This window comes from Montipora foliosa, chromosome 1, assembly GCF_036669935.1.
Source record: "Montipora foliosa isolate CH-2021 chromosome 1, ASM3666993v2, whole genome shotgun sequence".
NCBI lineage: Eukaryota > Metazoa > Cnidaria > Anthozoa > Scleractinia > Acroporidae > Montipora > Montipora foliosa.
In genome coordinates, this window is record NC_090869.1 from 35,401,677 (window position 1) to 35,414,176 (window position 12,500).

Here is a 12,500-nt window from a genome sequence, read left to right on the forward strand (position 1 = left end):
ACTGAACAAGACAGGCGGTGGAATCTTAAAAGCGACGAGTAATGGACTTCGACAACAATCTGGCGCCCGTCGAGCCGAGATCAAAGTGAGCTGCATTTCTAATTTTACCAAGTGTGCTGTTATGTAGAACACTGAAACCAAATGGAAAATTCTCTGGTAACCTAGGGGTTCAACAAAGACAGAGAACGAATCGAACACCTTAAGTGGATCTGTGATCAACTCTGCAGAGTCTTCAGGTAAAAAAAAAAATTATTGGAAATGTGACAGCCAAGAATTATTTGAAAGAAAGCTTGTCGTCTATTTTGTACTTCATTATTCAAAAAAAAAAAAGGTTCTTCATGGAAACGGTTTGATCCTGAAATTTTACTTTGTTGTAATATTGCGCATATTTGACACGCCTGAGTTTTTTCTCTTCACGCACGTAATGAAATAGGAAGGGGTTTTTGCCTCTAATAGCGAATATGTTGTTTGTTCCAAAAAATTGTTCGCTGGAAAAGGTGGCCTTTATGAAATCATTATGTTTTATAATATGCGAGCTTAACTGGATAGTTTTTATGGCAATAGTAAAGCATTTTCGTGTCAAAATGAGGTTAAGCGTCCAGCAATGGCCTTGAAAGTCATTGCAACGCGAATGGCGTTTTAGTGCATCTTTTATGTTGCTTGTTTGAATAAAATGTTTCACTGGAAAAGGATTCTGTGATATTTTCTGCCTTTGTGAATTATAATGTCATGTTGTGCATTGAATTTTCGAGCTTAAGGTTGCAATGTGATACGGGAGGATATTTTTAGTATTGCTCTGTCAGCAGGAAAGGTTTACGAAAATAAGCAGGTCTGTTGGAAGCGTGCTTGAGTTTCAACAAAATGAGCCCCCAAATCGCAAAAAATTGTGACGCCGATGAATAATAAAGTAGCTGCTATTTCCAAAATGATGAAATTACCTGGTGATAAATAACCTCGTCTTGGAGAGTAAATTTTTGACTTAGCATAAACAATGGTCAACCTCAAGAGTTAAGGCGATAATGATCTTTGTTTTGACTTCGCTCATTCATTGTCAAACTTTATAACACTTGACAGAAAAAGAAACTTACGAAAACCCGGTATCTTGCCATCATTTGACACAGATGCTTCACTGTTTGGCGAGTAAACATGCCGCGGTAACTTAATCACGGCGCCCGCTGAAGTCCGGCGATGTCACTTTCGATTTAGCGATTTATTTGTGCAGCCAAACGTACATAACAAAATTGAACGTAGCAAAAATCTCCCAAAATGTTTGTCGCTGATCGTAACTTTTTATATTCTATACTCACGGTTTAAAATTAATGTTCTTTTCATGTCGTAAATATGTTATTCTAGAGCGACCGTCCTGGAAACTTCCTTCTGCTCTTTCTAAAAAACTGTGTATCAATTTACTCTTGCATCCATATTTGTTTTTGCACAAAGCAAGCTAACAAAATCTGTACCTTGCTGAGTTCGCATTTGTTAGCGTTAATAGTATTTTCGGTCCAATGCTTCTGTTTTACGAAGGAGTATATGTTTGAGGTTAACACATCCAGATACTAACCCCGCCGGACCCCTAGGGGTTAACCTCAGTAAACTTTAGTATTACAAACCTGTCAGATGCTAAGGGGGCACGCTTAAACTTGTGGTGAAAGAAGTTGTGAGGGAGCTTGAAAATTATCAACATATCAGCCCAGAAGCCAATGTTTCCCACTTCCCATTTATTTTCTTCAATCTTTCTGGGTTCAGTACTTTGCTAGTAACCACATGTTTTCTCAGGCTATTTACCCAAGACTTCTACTTTGGCACTACAATGATAGACAATACCAAAACAATATCGTGCACTGTTAGAGCTACATATTATGCAAGGACAACTTGAATCTCCTGGAAGACAACACACAGCTCAATTGACATTTTATATGGAATAAATCGCTGTGTTACTTCACAACAACACATAAGCAATGCGTGTCTTTTTTTTCTAAAGAGGACAGGAATTTCTTCTTTCTGACAAATGATTAATTAATAGGCCGGTAGCTAGGTTTTTAACCTCAGAAAAGGATCTGATAAGGCTTCTGGGTGACCCCTTAAATGGTCTTAATGACCCCCAGACTTGAAAAAAATTGTCTGCAACGGTGCACGTACCCACAGGCAACCCAGTGTACCCTCACGGAGGGTCTAGTTCGATCGAAACGGAGAGTCTTCTAGGAGTTGAAACCCTTTCGAGCCTCCTTAAATCAAGCCAATATACAGTTAAAGTTAAAATATAATAAAAACCACTGCTAACGCTGTGTTCTACGCTTCCCAGTCTGCCTTTCTCCATAAAGATATCTTTTGAAATTTATCGTGGATCTTAGATTATACTTAATAATTGACTATCGGTTTTTCTCTAGATAGAAGGGAAGTTAGTGTATGCTCCAGGTATTTTAACTTTTCTCTGTAAGCGATACGTATTACATCCCTTCTTCCATTCACCAGCGTATTGAGGCTGGAAGCATCCATAGCGGCTTGTGACACGAAGTAGTGTTGTTAGCTGCAAACGAAGTGCATTGCAAGTAAAGTATTGTAAGTAGTGTATTATATATAGTGCTGTTCGTAGTGTAGTATTTGTTTTGAAATTATTAAAAAATAAATAAATAAATAAATAAATAAATAAAGAAAAAAATCCATAGCGTCTTGTCTCATAGCTAGATAATACTTACGACTCTTTTCTGCGCGCTTTTTGAGATGTGCCAATGCATATGCCCAAACAGGCACTGCATAATTGGAATAAATTTCAGAAACAAAAAAAATTAAGTCTAACACTTTGTGCATAAAATGTATATGTATTTCATAGTATGTGTGTTTGATTTTAGCCAAAGTGTAAATTTCCTTGAAGCGTATACATACGGTAAAAATAGTCAGTACTGAAAGAGATAATTGATAGATGTGCCCTAACAAATGATCTACGACTGGGCACCGTTACGGGTTAAGAATTCTCAGTTCTCTTATTTGCTTTCTTGTTTGTAATATGAGAATTTCATTTAAGGCTCCATTTAGGCATAGTATATAGTGTTAATACGTGTGTTATATTTCACATCGCTTTAAAGGAAAGTGGTCCTAGTATGTGATTGCTATCCCCTCATCCTGTTTATAATGAACGGTTATGGCGCTTGTAGGAATTTGCAGGAAGCCACGCGCTTGTTGGAATTTTCACGAATCCACGCGAGACTTCAGGAATCCTACAATAATAAGACAATTAAATAATGCAGCTTTATTTTTGTTGAATGATCATTTATAGGTTGCTTTTTCCAGTCTATTAGCCAAAGCTGATATTACTTAAGCCTGGTTCTAACTATTGACAACAGGAGACAGGTACAAGCATCAGACGCTTCACAAATATTCAGGCCAACAAAATTGACCGACTCTAAACTGAATGGCTTCATAGCTCAGTTGATAAGAGCACTGCCCCGGCATTACAGAGGTCGTGGGTGCGAATCCCGGGCTGTTAATGTCACCTGAATTCTTCAGGTGTCTATAAAAAGACAATTGCTTAAAGGGGCTAGGTCACGCAATTTTAGGCAATTTCAGCACTGATCGAATGGTCATAGAATTAACTAAAATATCAAAATAACTGTTCAAAAGTATAGAAGAACTCTAACAAAACACAGAGAAGCTAAGAAGGCACATAGATGGACAAAACTGGAGAGAATTGAAATGGATTGAATTTGGGTACATTTGAAAATCATGCCCCTCAAAACTACAGGTGTTGTTTGAAAAACACCTTTTGTTGCATTTGAAACCTCAACCCGGTCTGGGAGTTGAACCCCGGCCACATGTTTGTACACTTATGGGAAGAGAGTGGAGTGCTGTAACTTCTGTACTCCCTAAAGTTTATCCGCATAACCGCGATTCTTATCTTGCGCGTGTAATGCATCATATACATTCACCGGTGAGACTTTGAAACGTGCCTTGTCAATTCAGACGAACAGTCAAAATACTTTCCTAAATTTAAACGTTCAACTGGATGACGCGAAACTGGATCACTAGTTTTAAAAATCCTGAAATTAATAATGGTTTGAGCCAAAGAGTTTGAGCAAATTTCTCTGAAAGTTGCATGTTTTTAAGAGGAGAAACTTTCTTTTAAGGGGTGGACAACAAGTCTAAATCGACCCTGTCCAGACTACACAGCAACATGCCTTTCGGTTGTTGTGTTTCTTGGTATAACAGTGATTCTTATCTTCAGCCCGTAAAGATACATCTGTTAACTGTTACTGTAATAATCTACTCAGACATAAGTCCCTGGTAGCTGGTTAGCGAGGCTTCCACTTTGATGTGTTTCCCGCATGTCTGCTGGCCAGTGATCAGTGACGGCCGGGTTATCTGTAGGAGTCGATTTCATCTCTGTCATTGCAATAAACTCTCGGACTTCACCAAGATCAACAGAAAAGCGCCGGCGATTGTGACTTGTTGTCCATCCAACCTTATCTATCTCTACTGGTTGCGTGCTGCAAAATTTATCTTGAACAGCCTCCCTGACGCCTCTCAGCTCACCCATACTAATAGAGTATCGCTTGAGTCCTTCACGGGAATCTTCAACTGTTGTTTGGTGTGCTGGTTCCCGGCTCAAACTGTTGGGAGAAACAGATGGAACCGGTATTCCATGTTGAAGTGTATTATATAAAAGACCATCATTCGCGTCCGAGGTCCATCCGATGAAACGTCTTCCGCTAGAAAAAAGATATCACCAAAATTGCATTACTACATAAGTTATGATTTTATCCGCCCTCACAAGCACTCCAAAACAGTCGTCATTTGGCACACAGCGATCAATACAAAAAATTTACTTGCGCATTTTGTCGTAATCAAGAAACAGAGATCGGAAAATCTGTTTAATCGAGGCTACAACGTGGAATTATGAAGCGTTCATTAAGGAAGAAGTTTGTTCTCTACAGCCGCTACATCGACGACTGCATCGGCGCTATTTCATCCAGCAGAGAAGAACTCGATCAATTTATAACCTCCATCAATAGGCCATTTCCGAGTTCATGTCTGCCTCCCTTTCAAAGCGAGTCCAAGTGCGAAGTTTTTGTTATGAAAATTAGTATTCATTCAGATGTAAAGTAGAACTAATTACCATCACAAGAACTTCGCACTTAGACTCACTTTGAAGAGGAGGCAGACATGAACTCGGAAATGGCCTTTTCTCTTCATCCGGCTCTTAAATATACCTGGGAAGTTTCGGAAACTTTATTGGTTTTCCTAGATATCAAAGTTTCGATTAGTGGCAACGTGCTATGTACCAGTGTGCACTACAAACCTACAGATTCTCACAGTTATTTGTTGTATTCATCGTCACATCCATCACATGTCAGGAACTCCATTCCTTATTCTCAATTTCTTAGACTTCGACGTCTATGTAGTGATGACTCCGATTTTTCCAGCAAATCAGAGGAGATGTGCCATCCTTCGAAAAACGTGGTATCCTGTCTCTGTGGTCAAAGCGGGCCATCATTGCGCCCAACAATTTGATCGACAGTCAGCACTACAGTCGTCACAAAGAGATAAGAATGACAGAATTCCATTCATCCTCACTTTCCATCCTCATAATCACGCAGTGAAAAGGATCATTCCTAATAATTTTAAATTACTCCAAAATGATCCAGAGAATGGTAGAATCTTTTCGCAACCACCACTTATTTCATTCAATCGCGTCAAAAACGTAGGCAACTTTTTAGTTAGAAGCGCGCTCAAAAATAACGAGCAACCAGGCACTTTCAAATGCGTGCGCTCACGATGAAAAACTTGTCTTTTCACTCTTAACACTACCAAGATATCGGGACCTAAGCGATCTGTTAAGATCTCCGATCGTTTCACATATACCCCCGCAAATGTCATTTATTGCATAACCTGTACGTTATGCAATAAATTATACATTGGCGGGACAGGTACGACTAGGCGACCGATTCCGCGAACACCTTCGCGATGTTGAGAAGAATGACAAGGGTGCATCTAAACCAGTCGCTCGTCATTTGAATATCCCTAACCACTCCAAAAAACACATGGCTATCCGCGGCCTTTCACTACATCTAGGTACGACGGAAAGCCGCAAGAATCTGGAACAAAAATTCATCTTCCAAATCGGCACCCTTAATCCTCACGGTATGAACGAACGCTTTTCATCTAACTGATATATTCCTATTTTTCACGTTGTTATGTTACCACCAATTGCTTAGCTCCTACTCTACTATAGAAACTACATGTAACCCACAATTCCTCGATTCGCTCTGACGAAGGGCTAACGCTAGAAACGTCTCCTTTTAGAGTCTCTGTACGGTGGCCATTTTACATTATCAACTCCGTTGATAAAGCCAAACGTTGAGTAAGTCTTTCTTAAGATGTGCCAAACGACGTTAATCCGTCGTTTATTCAAGAAAGTCGTTAAAAGGGGATTAAAAGATCCTTAAGAGGCTCTGACTGTAAATATCGAGAATCCGCTGACAGTTGCAGAATTTCACAATTTATCTTATTCTACCTAAAAGACCCATTTGGTGAACTATTTTCAAAAATGGAAATAAAAAGTTCCATCGCGCTTTTCTTTTTCCGAAAAATCCAAAAGTTCAAATTACGCCGAGGCGGCCCCCAATCCCCCGGAAAAAAAATGAAAAATTCTGCAACTTCGTTAACTCCGTATGCGACAACGCGTTGAATTCCTGGTTTGCTATTTTGGATATTGGTAAAAGGACCCTTTGTCGTTTAAAAATGTAAACTTCATGTAATTTTGTCAAGTTTAAGACAACATAAAAACCCGTTGAAATAACCCACTTTCAATCTTTTGGGTTGAGGTGAAATAAAGGCCTACTTTAAAGGCCTATAAATGTCCTAGTATATAAATTTACGTGTCATATTGTGCATCATCTGAAAGCTTTATCCCTGTAGGTCATTTTCTCCAACTGTCGTTTTTGGCCCGCAAAAATTAGCGCATCCAGTTTGAAAAGAGTTTGGGCTATTTTGACCAAAAATTCAATGCAAATTGCTGAGCGGATGCATGTCACGCAAGAGGTCACGGCCAAACCTTCAGTTTACAAATAATGCATCTTTTTTCTCTTTCTGATTGAAAATGGCAGCAAAGAGCTCCTTGAAGTACTTCAATGACCTTTCAATATATTTAACGATCCTACAAGCACACCACATATCATTTTATTTATCTTAGGTCTAGACGAAGATAACAGTCGTCGATCGCGTTGATGTAGTCGACTCGTAGTCCAATAAACTGACGTAAAATTTGATTCACATACACAGCGAAACTTATTACAAAGTTGAAGAGAATTGGGTAGACTTACTGTTGTTACTGTAGTTACTCTTGGTTTAGAATAACGCGATGTAGTCCTAGGAGCTCCCTATCTTACTCAATTTTTGACCGAAAAGGTCAACAAAACACACTGCCAAAGAAATGATCAATGAAGATGTGCGTCCTTGCAGTTCTTGCTTACCGTAATTCGTTCATAAATGATAAAGCCAATCACTCAAATATTTTTCTTGCCTGTAGAAAAAAAAAATGAAGAAAAAGAAACCAATCAAGAGTAAAAGAAAAACTTACGACCTTTTTCACCAATAATTCGCATTCCAAAACGAATGTCACGCAAAAGAGTTGCACATTCCATGACATTCTGACAAAATTATCGTCTCGTTGTTGTAAGGTTCTTCCTTTTTTTGAACGTTTTTAGCACGATTTTTCGTTTTAGAATTCTCTTTTAACCATGAACAACACTGTTACGAAACGGCACTAGTACCATTGCGTCGAGTAAAATATTATCTGATTTGTGTTATAACATCACGTGACGAAGCCGTCCCACGGAGTTGGCTGCAGAACAGCAATTGACCAGATGGATGTTCAGTTCCAACCGAGACCACAGGACATATTTAAGTCCTCTACAGCTAAAGGGGACTGTGAAATTAGTAGCAGTGAGTCAACTTTCGTCTTATCAACCAGCGAAACCCTTTCTTCTAGTTGGGCATGGTAGTAAACCCCTTTCAAAGAATACCCGGGTACATCGGCTCTGGGATACCCCTAGACGAAGAACTTTTTTGAAAATTTTGGATAAATAACCCGGACAGACTTCAAGCGACGGAAGTGATCCAAAAGAATGGCTATCAATCGATCATCCTTGTCACTTGAAAAACCGAAATGCCCCGATTACATGTTCATAACAAAAAGATATTGAAGATAAAATTGTTTTGATCACTGACAGATATCGGTATTGGGGTTTGCGTAAAAACTCAGAATAGAGGCGTAGAAAGAAGGTAGGGAAAAAAACGAAAAAGGCGGAGGGTACAGCCACACCTTGGCAAAGGGTAGGCTCAAGCAAGCTATTCTTTTCGAGCGGTGAGCGATGCAAGCCAGCAAAGAGCGCTAAACCGGAGCGACCGCACCGCAATCATTTCGCGTTTCTCTTTCTGGTGCCCCTCGCTTCTCTCCTCCACAGAGGCTCCCGCTTGGTATTCCAGTAATAATAGCAAACATGCTTCTGCGGAGGAGACAGGCGAGTGAGCACCAGAGAGAGACGCGAGATGGCCGGGACGGGGTCGCCCTAGCCTGCCACTTTCGCGTTCTGTCTTTACTCGCGCGCATTGCGGGCACCGCTCGAAGAGGATAGCTTGCTCGATGCTATCCGATCCTATTGCTTGGAAATAAACATCTGTGGGTGGGTAGAAAACGACCACATCAGCCCTAAGACCCAAAAACGAAAATCAACTTGAAACGGTTATCCTGATCTTATTGATCTACAAGTGTAAGGAACATCAAGATCTTCAATTATCAATGAATCTGATCAATTTCTTCGTTTTCTTCAAAACCCTACCTAAAGTAAAAAAGGGAAAACCCCCTCAAAATCCCCTTCAAATCGCTGGAAGCTCGCATGAAATGGGACTCTCGACCGAAGCAAAAGCGAGATACAACAAGATGCAATTCTGATTAACAAGACGAATAGACAATTCACTTGTTGCCAGGGTCCCTGCCTCCAGTTCCGTAAAAGGGGCTGTAAGATATATCTTTGGAGCCTCTATTCTCACCAATTTTATCACAGTCTATCATTATATAATGTTTAAAAAGACCGTTACAAACGCACAAACACAATTTACATGTTGTCACACACATATCAAGTTGGTGCTTTTCAGAAGTGGGTGTTCCTTTAGCCCAAATGGGCTTTGAGTCGGTAGCCCATGAGGCCGAAGGCCGAATGGGCTATTGACTCAGAGGCCATGAGGGCGAGAGGAATAATTGTTTTAGTAAAATCCAACTAGTTGGTCAAAAATATCGAGAATAAAAAACTTTTAGCTAGTTAAAGCTTGACTTTAATCCTTTTTTACCGACAAAAAGCCCGCGCTTTTTTCTACTAGTGGGCTATAACATATAGCTTAGCTCAACCAATCAGAACGCAGTATTGATAATAGACCACTAGTTGGATTGACCCACAAAACGTTCGTAGCGGGCGGCGACAGCGGCGAGGAGAGGAGAAAGGGCTGTATTCGCATGGTAAGACCCCGGTCAAATTCATTCAGATTCATTGATAATTGGTCTTACACATATCATGCCGTTTAGAGCTGAGTCCAAGTAACTTTCACAACATTCTTCGACTTTTACTTTCGGTGGGGTTTTGTAGAAAATCGGAAAGCCTGGTCAAATTCATTGCAGACCATTACTATGATCTTTTTTTCTTGTGAGTGTCAGGTCGTCTCATTTCGAGATGTTTTCAGGGCTACATTTTGAGAAGAGTTTCCCGAACATCTGGTCCTTGCTGTTCTGCAGACAAATCCGTACTTTTTGGTTACGTCACGCGAAGTTATATTATCACGCAAATCAAATTTGACATGTTTGTAATAATTTACTCGACGCGATGGTACAAGTGCCTTATGGTAACTGTTTTTCATGGTTAAAAAAGAATTCTCAAAAGTTGCGAGAAGAAAGAACCCTACAACAGCCCTTTAGCGAGACGATAATGTTGTCAGAATGTGCTACTCTTTTGCGTGAGTTTTTCTTTTACTCTTGATTGGTTTCTTTTTCTTCATTTCTTTTCTTCTACAGGCAATAAAAAGACGTAAGCAACTGGTATTATCAGCAGTTTAAAATGTATGAACGAATCACGGTAAGCAAGAACTGCAAGCGAGGACGCACATCTTCATTGATCATTTTGTTTTGTAAGTCTGTTTTGTTGACCTTTTCGGTCAAAAATTGAGTAAGATAGGGAGCTCCTAGGACTACATCGCGTTATTCTAAACCAAGAGTAACTACAGTTAGTAAGTCTACCCTATTCTCTTCAACTTTGTAATAAGCTTCGCTGTGTATGTATTCACCCGGGACTATGCATCAACGCGATCGACGACGGTTATCGTTCAGTTACATCTAAGATTAATAAAATGATAAGTGGCGTGCTTGTATGCTCGTTAAATATAATGAAACGTCATTGAAGTACTTCAAGGCGCTCTTTGCCGACATTTTCAATCAGAAGAGAAAAAAGATGCATTATTTGCAAACTGATTAGGATTGGACGTGACCTCTTGCGTGACATCCGCTCAGCCATTTGCATTGAATTTCTGGTCAAAATAGCCCGAACTCTTTTGAAACTGGATACGCTAATTTTTGCGGGCCAAAATCGACAGTTGCAGATAATGACCTACGAGGATAAAGCTTTCAGCTGATGTACAATATGACAAGTAAATTTATATACTAGGACATTTATAGGCCTTTAAAGTTGGCCTTTATTTTACCTCAACCCAAAAGATTGAAAGTGGGTTATTTCAATGAGTTTTTATGTTGTCTTAAACTTGACAAAATTAAATGAAGTTTACACTTTTTAAAAGACAAAGGGTCCTTTTACCAATATCCAAAAAAGCAAACCGGGAATTCAACGCGTTGTCGCATACGGAGTTGGCGAAGTTGCAGAATTTTTCATTGTTTTTCCGGGGGGTCGGGGCCGGCCTCGGCGTAATTTGAACTTTTGGATTTTTCGGAAAAAGCAAAGCGCGATGGAACTTTTTATTTCCATTTTTGAAAATAGTTCACCAAAAGGATCTTTTAGGTAGAATAAAATAAATTATGAAATTTTGCAACTGTCGGCGGATTCTCGATATTTACAGTCAGGGCCTCTTAAAGTGGTACTATGAAAAAAATTCAAATCTTTTTTTCCTTGGATTTCAAAATGCTTATTTTGACTGGAATTTTCCTATTTAAATCTAATTAATGGTCCGCCATTACTAATTTTAAAATATTGAGAGAGCTGGATCGAGTAGACTTTTGACGTCAAAGACTCAATAGTTTGAGAATGTAATGCGCCTGGACGCGGTTGAACTAGTATGCAGCACGGGAGTTTCGGGCTTTCAGACTTTTAAACTCGTGATTTGCATATACATTAAGCTGAGTTTACAAGCTGAAACTTTAAGCTAGTGAGTAAATGAAGTCACTTTTCCCTAGATCCAACCCTCTGAGGTCCAATCGGTCAGTTTGGAACGTGAGTAATCGCAGACCGTGAAATCCAAAACTTACACTCAAAGTAAATGGCCTTTGGATAGAAACCAAAGCTGAAAATTTCCAGTCAAGTGCTGAGCAATCGCACTTTCAAAATCTGAAGAACAAAAGGGGTGATTTTTTAATCCTAGTAGCACTTTTAAAGAGGCAATAAAAGTATAATTGAACTTTCCCTTCTGCTAAACGTGTATTAATTGTAATACCCTCCCTGCCACATTCCTTCCCTCCACATTCCGTCCCTCGCGGCTTCGCCGCTTCGCAGCCGCTCGCTCTCGCAGCCAAAACTCAACGGAGCAACAATCGATTTACTTGCGTTTGTTGAATAATTTCGCGATAAAATATCTCGCCAACTACTTGTACTCTGGTTAAATATAAATTATTTTATATTTTTTATGTTCGTTTGTAAGACTGATTTATTTATAGTATTTTTCATTTATGAATTTAAAATTATCATTTTATCACTTTTTTCATCTTTTCAATCCAAAAGCGTTAAAGAGTGAAGTAATGCTATATAATACGAAAAAGTAGGGTGCAATGATACGAAAGATAGTGCACCCTCTTTTCTTATTCACACTTTCATGCTAGCTTCTGTTTGTCTCGCACTCGGCTTTCCATAGCACTTATCGGAGAAACTGGGAAACTGCAATCATTATAATAGAAAGTAGATAATAATGATGTATGGTGGATGGTGGAGAGTTGACAATCACATTTGTGAAGGCGACACTGCACATCCCCATTTACCTAATCCTACTAAACGTGGACTGTGCTTAAGAAACCTCTCTGCTGCTTAGGGTTGTATCATATCTTTGTTGGTTTGTCATTACATACCGTTTCAGCCTTTGATAGCGCGTGTTCTCGTAATATCTTTCAAACTCCAGGAAAATGTTCCTCAGATACGGAGGAAGTTTCAGAAACCCATTCGGAGCGATGTTGATGTAGGGTACCCGATGACAGATGACTGAAACATCCTCGTCAACTTCATGATTATTTTTCACTATCTCGT

General features: G+C 39.5%; 1 pseudogene; it reads right to left on the minus strand.

The window, feature by feature from the left end:
* Positions 1-3,059: 3,059 nt before the first annotated feature.
* Positions 3,060-12,500, minus strand: part of LOC137997505 (uncharacterized) — a 52,888-nt pseudogene continuing 43,447 nt past the window's right edge.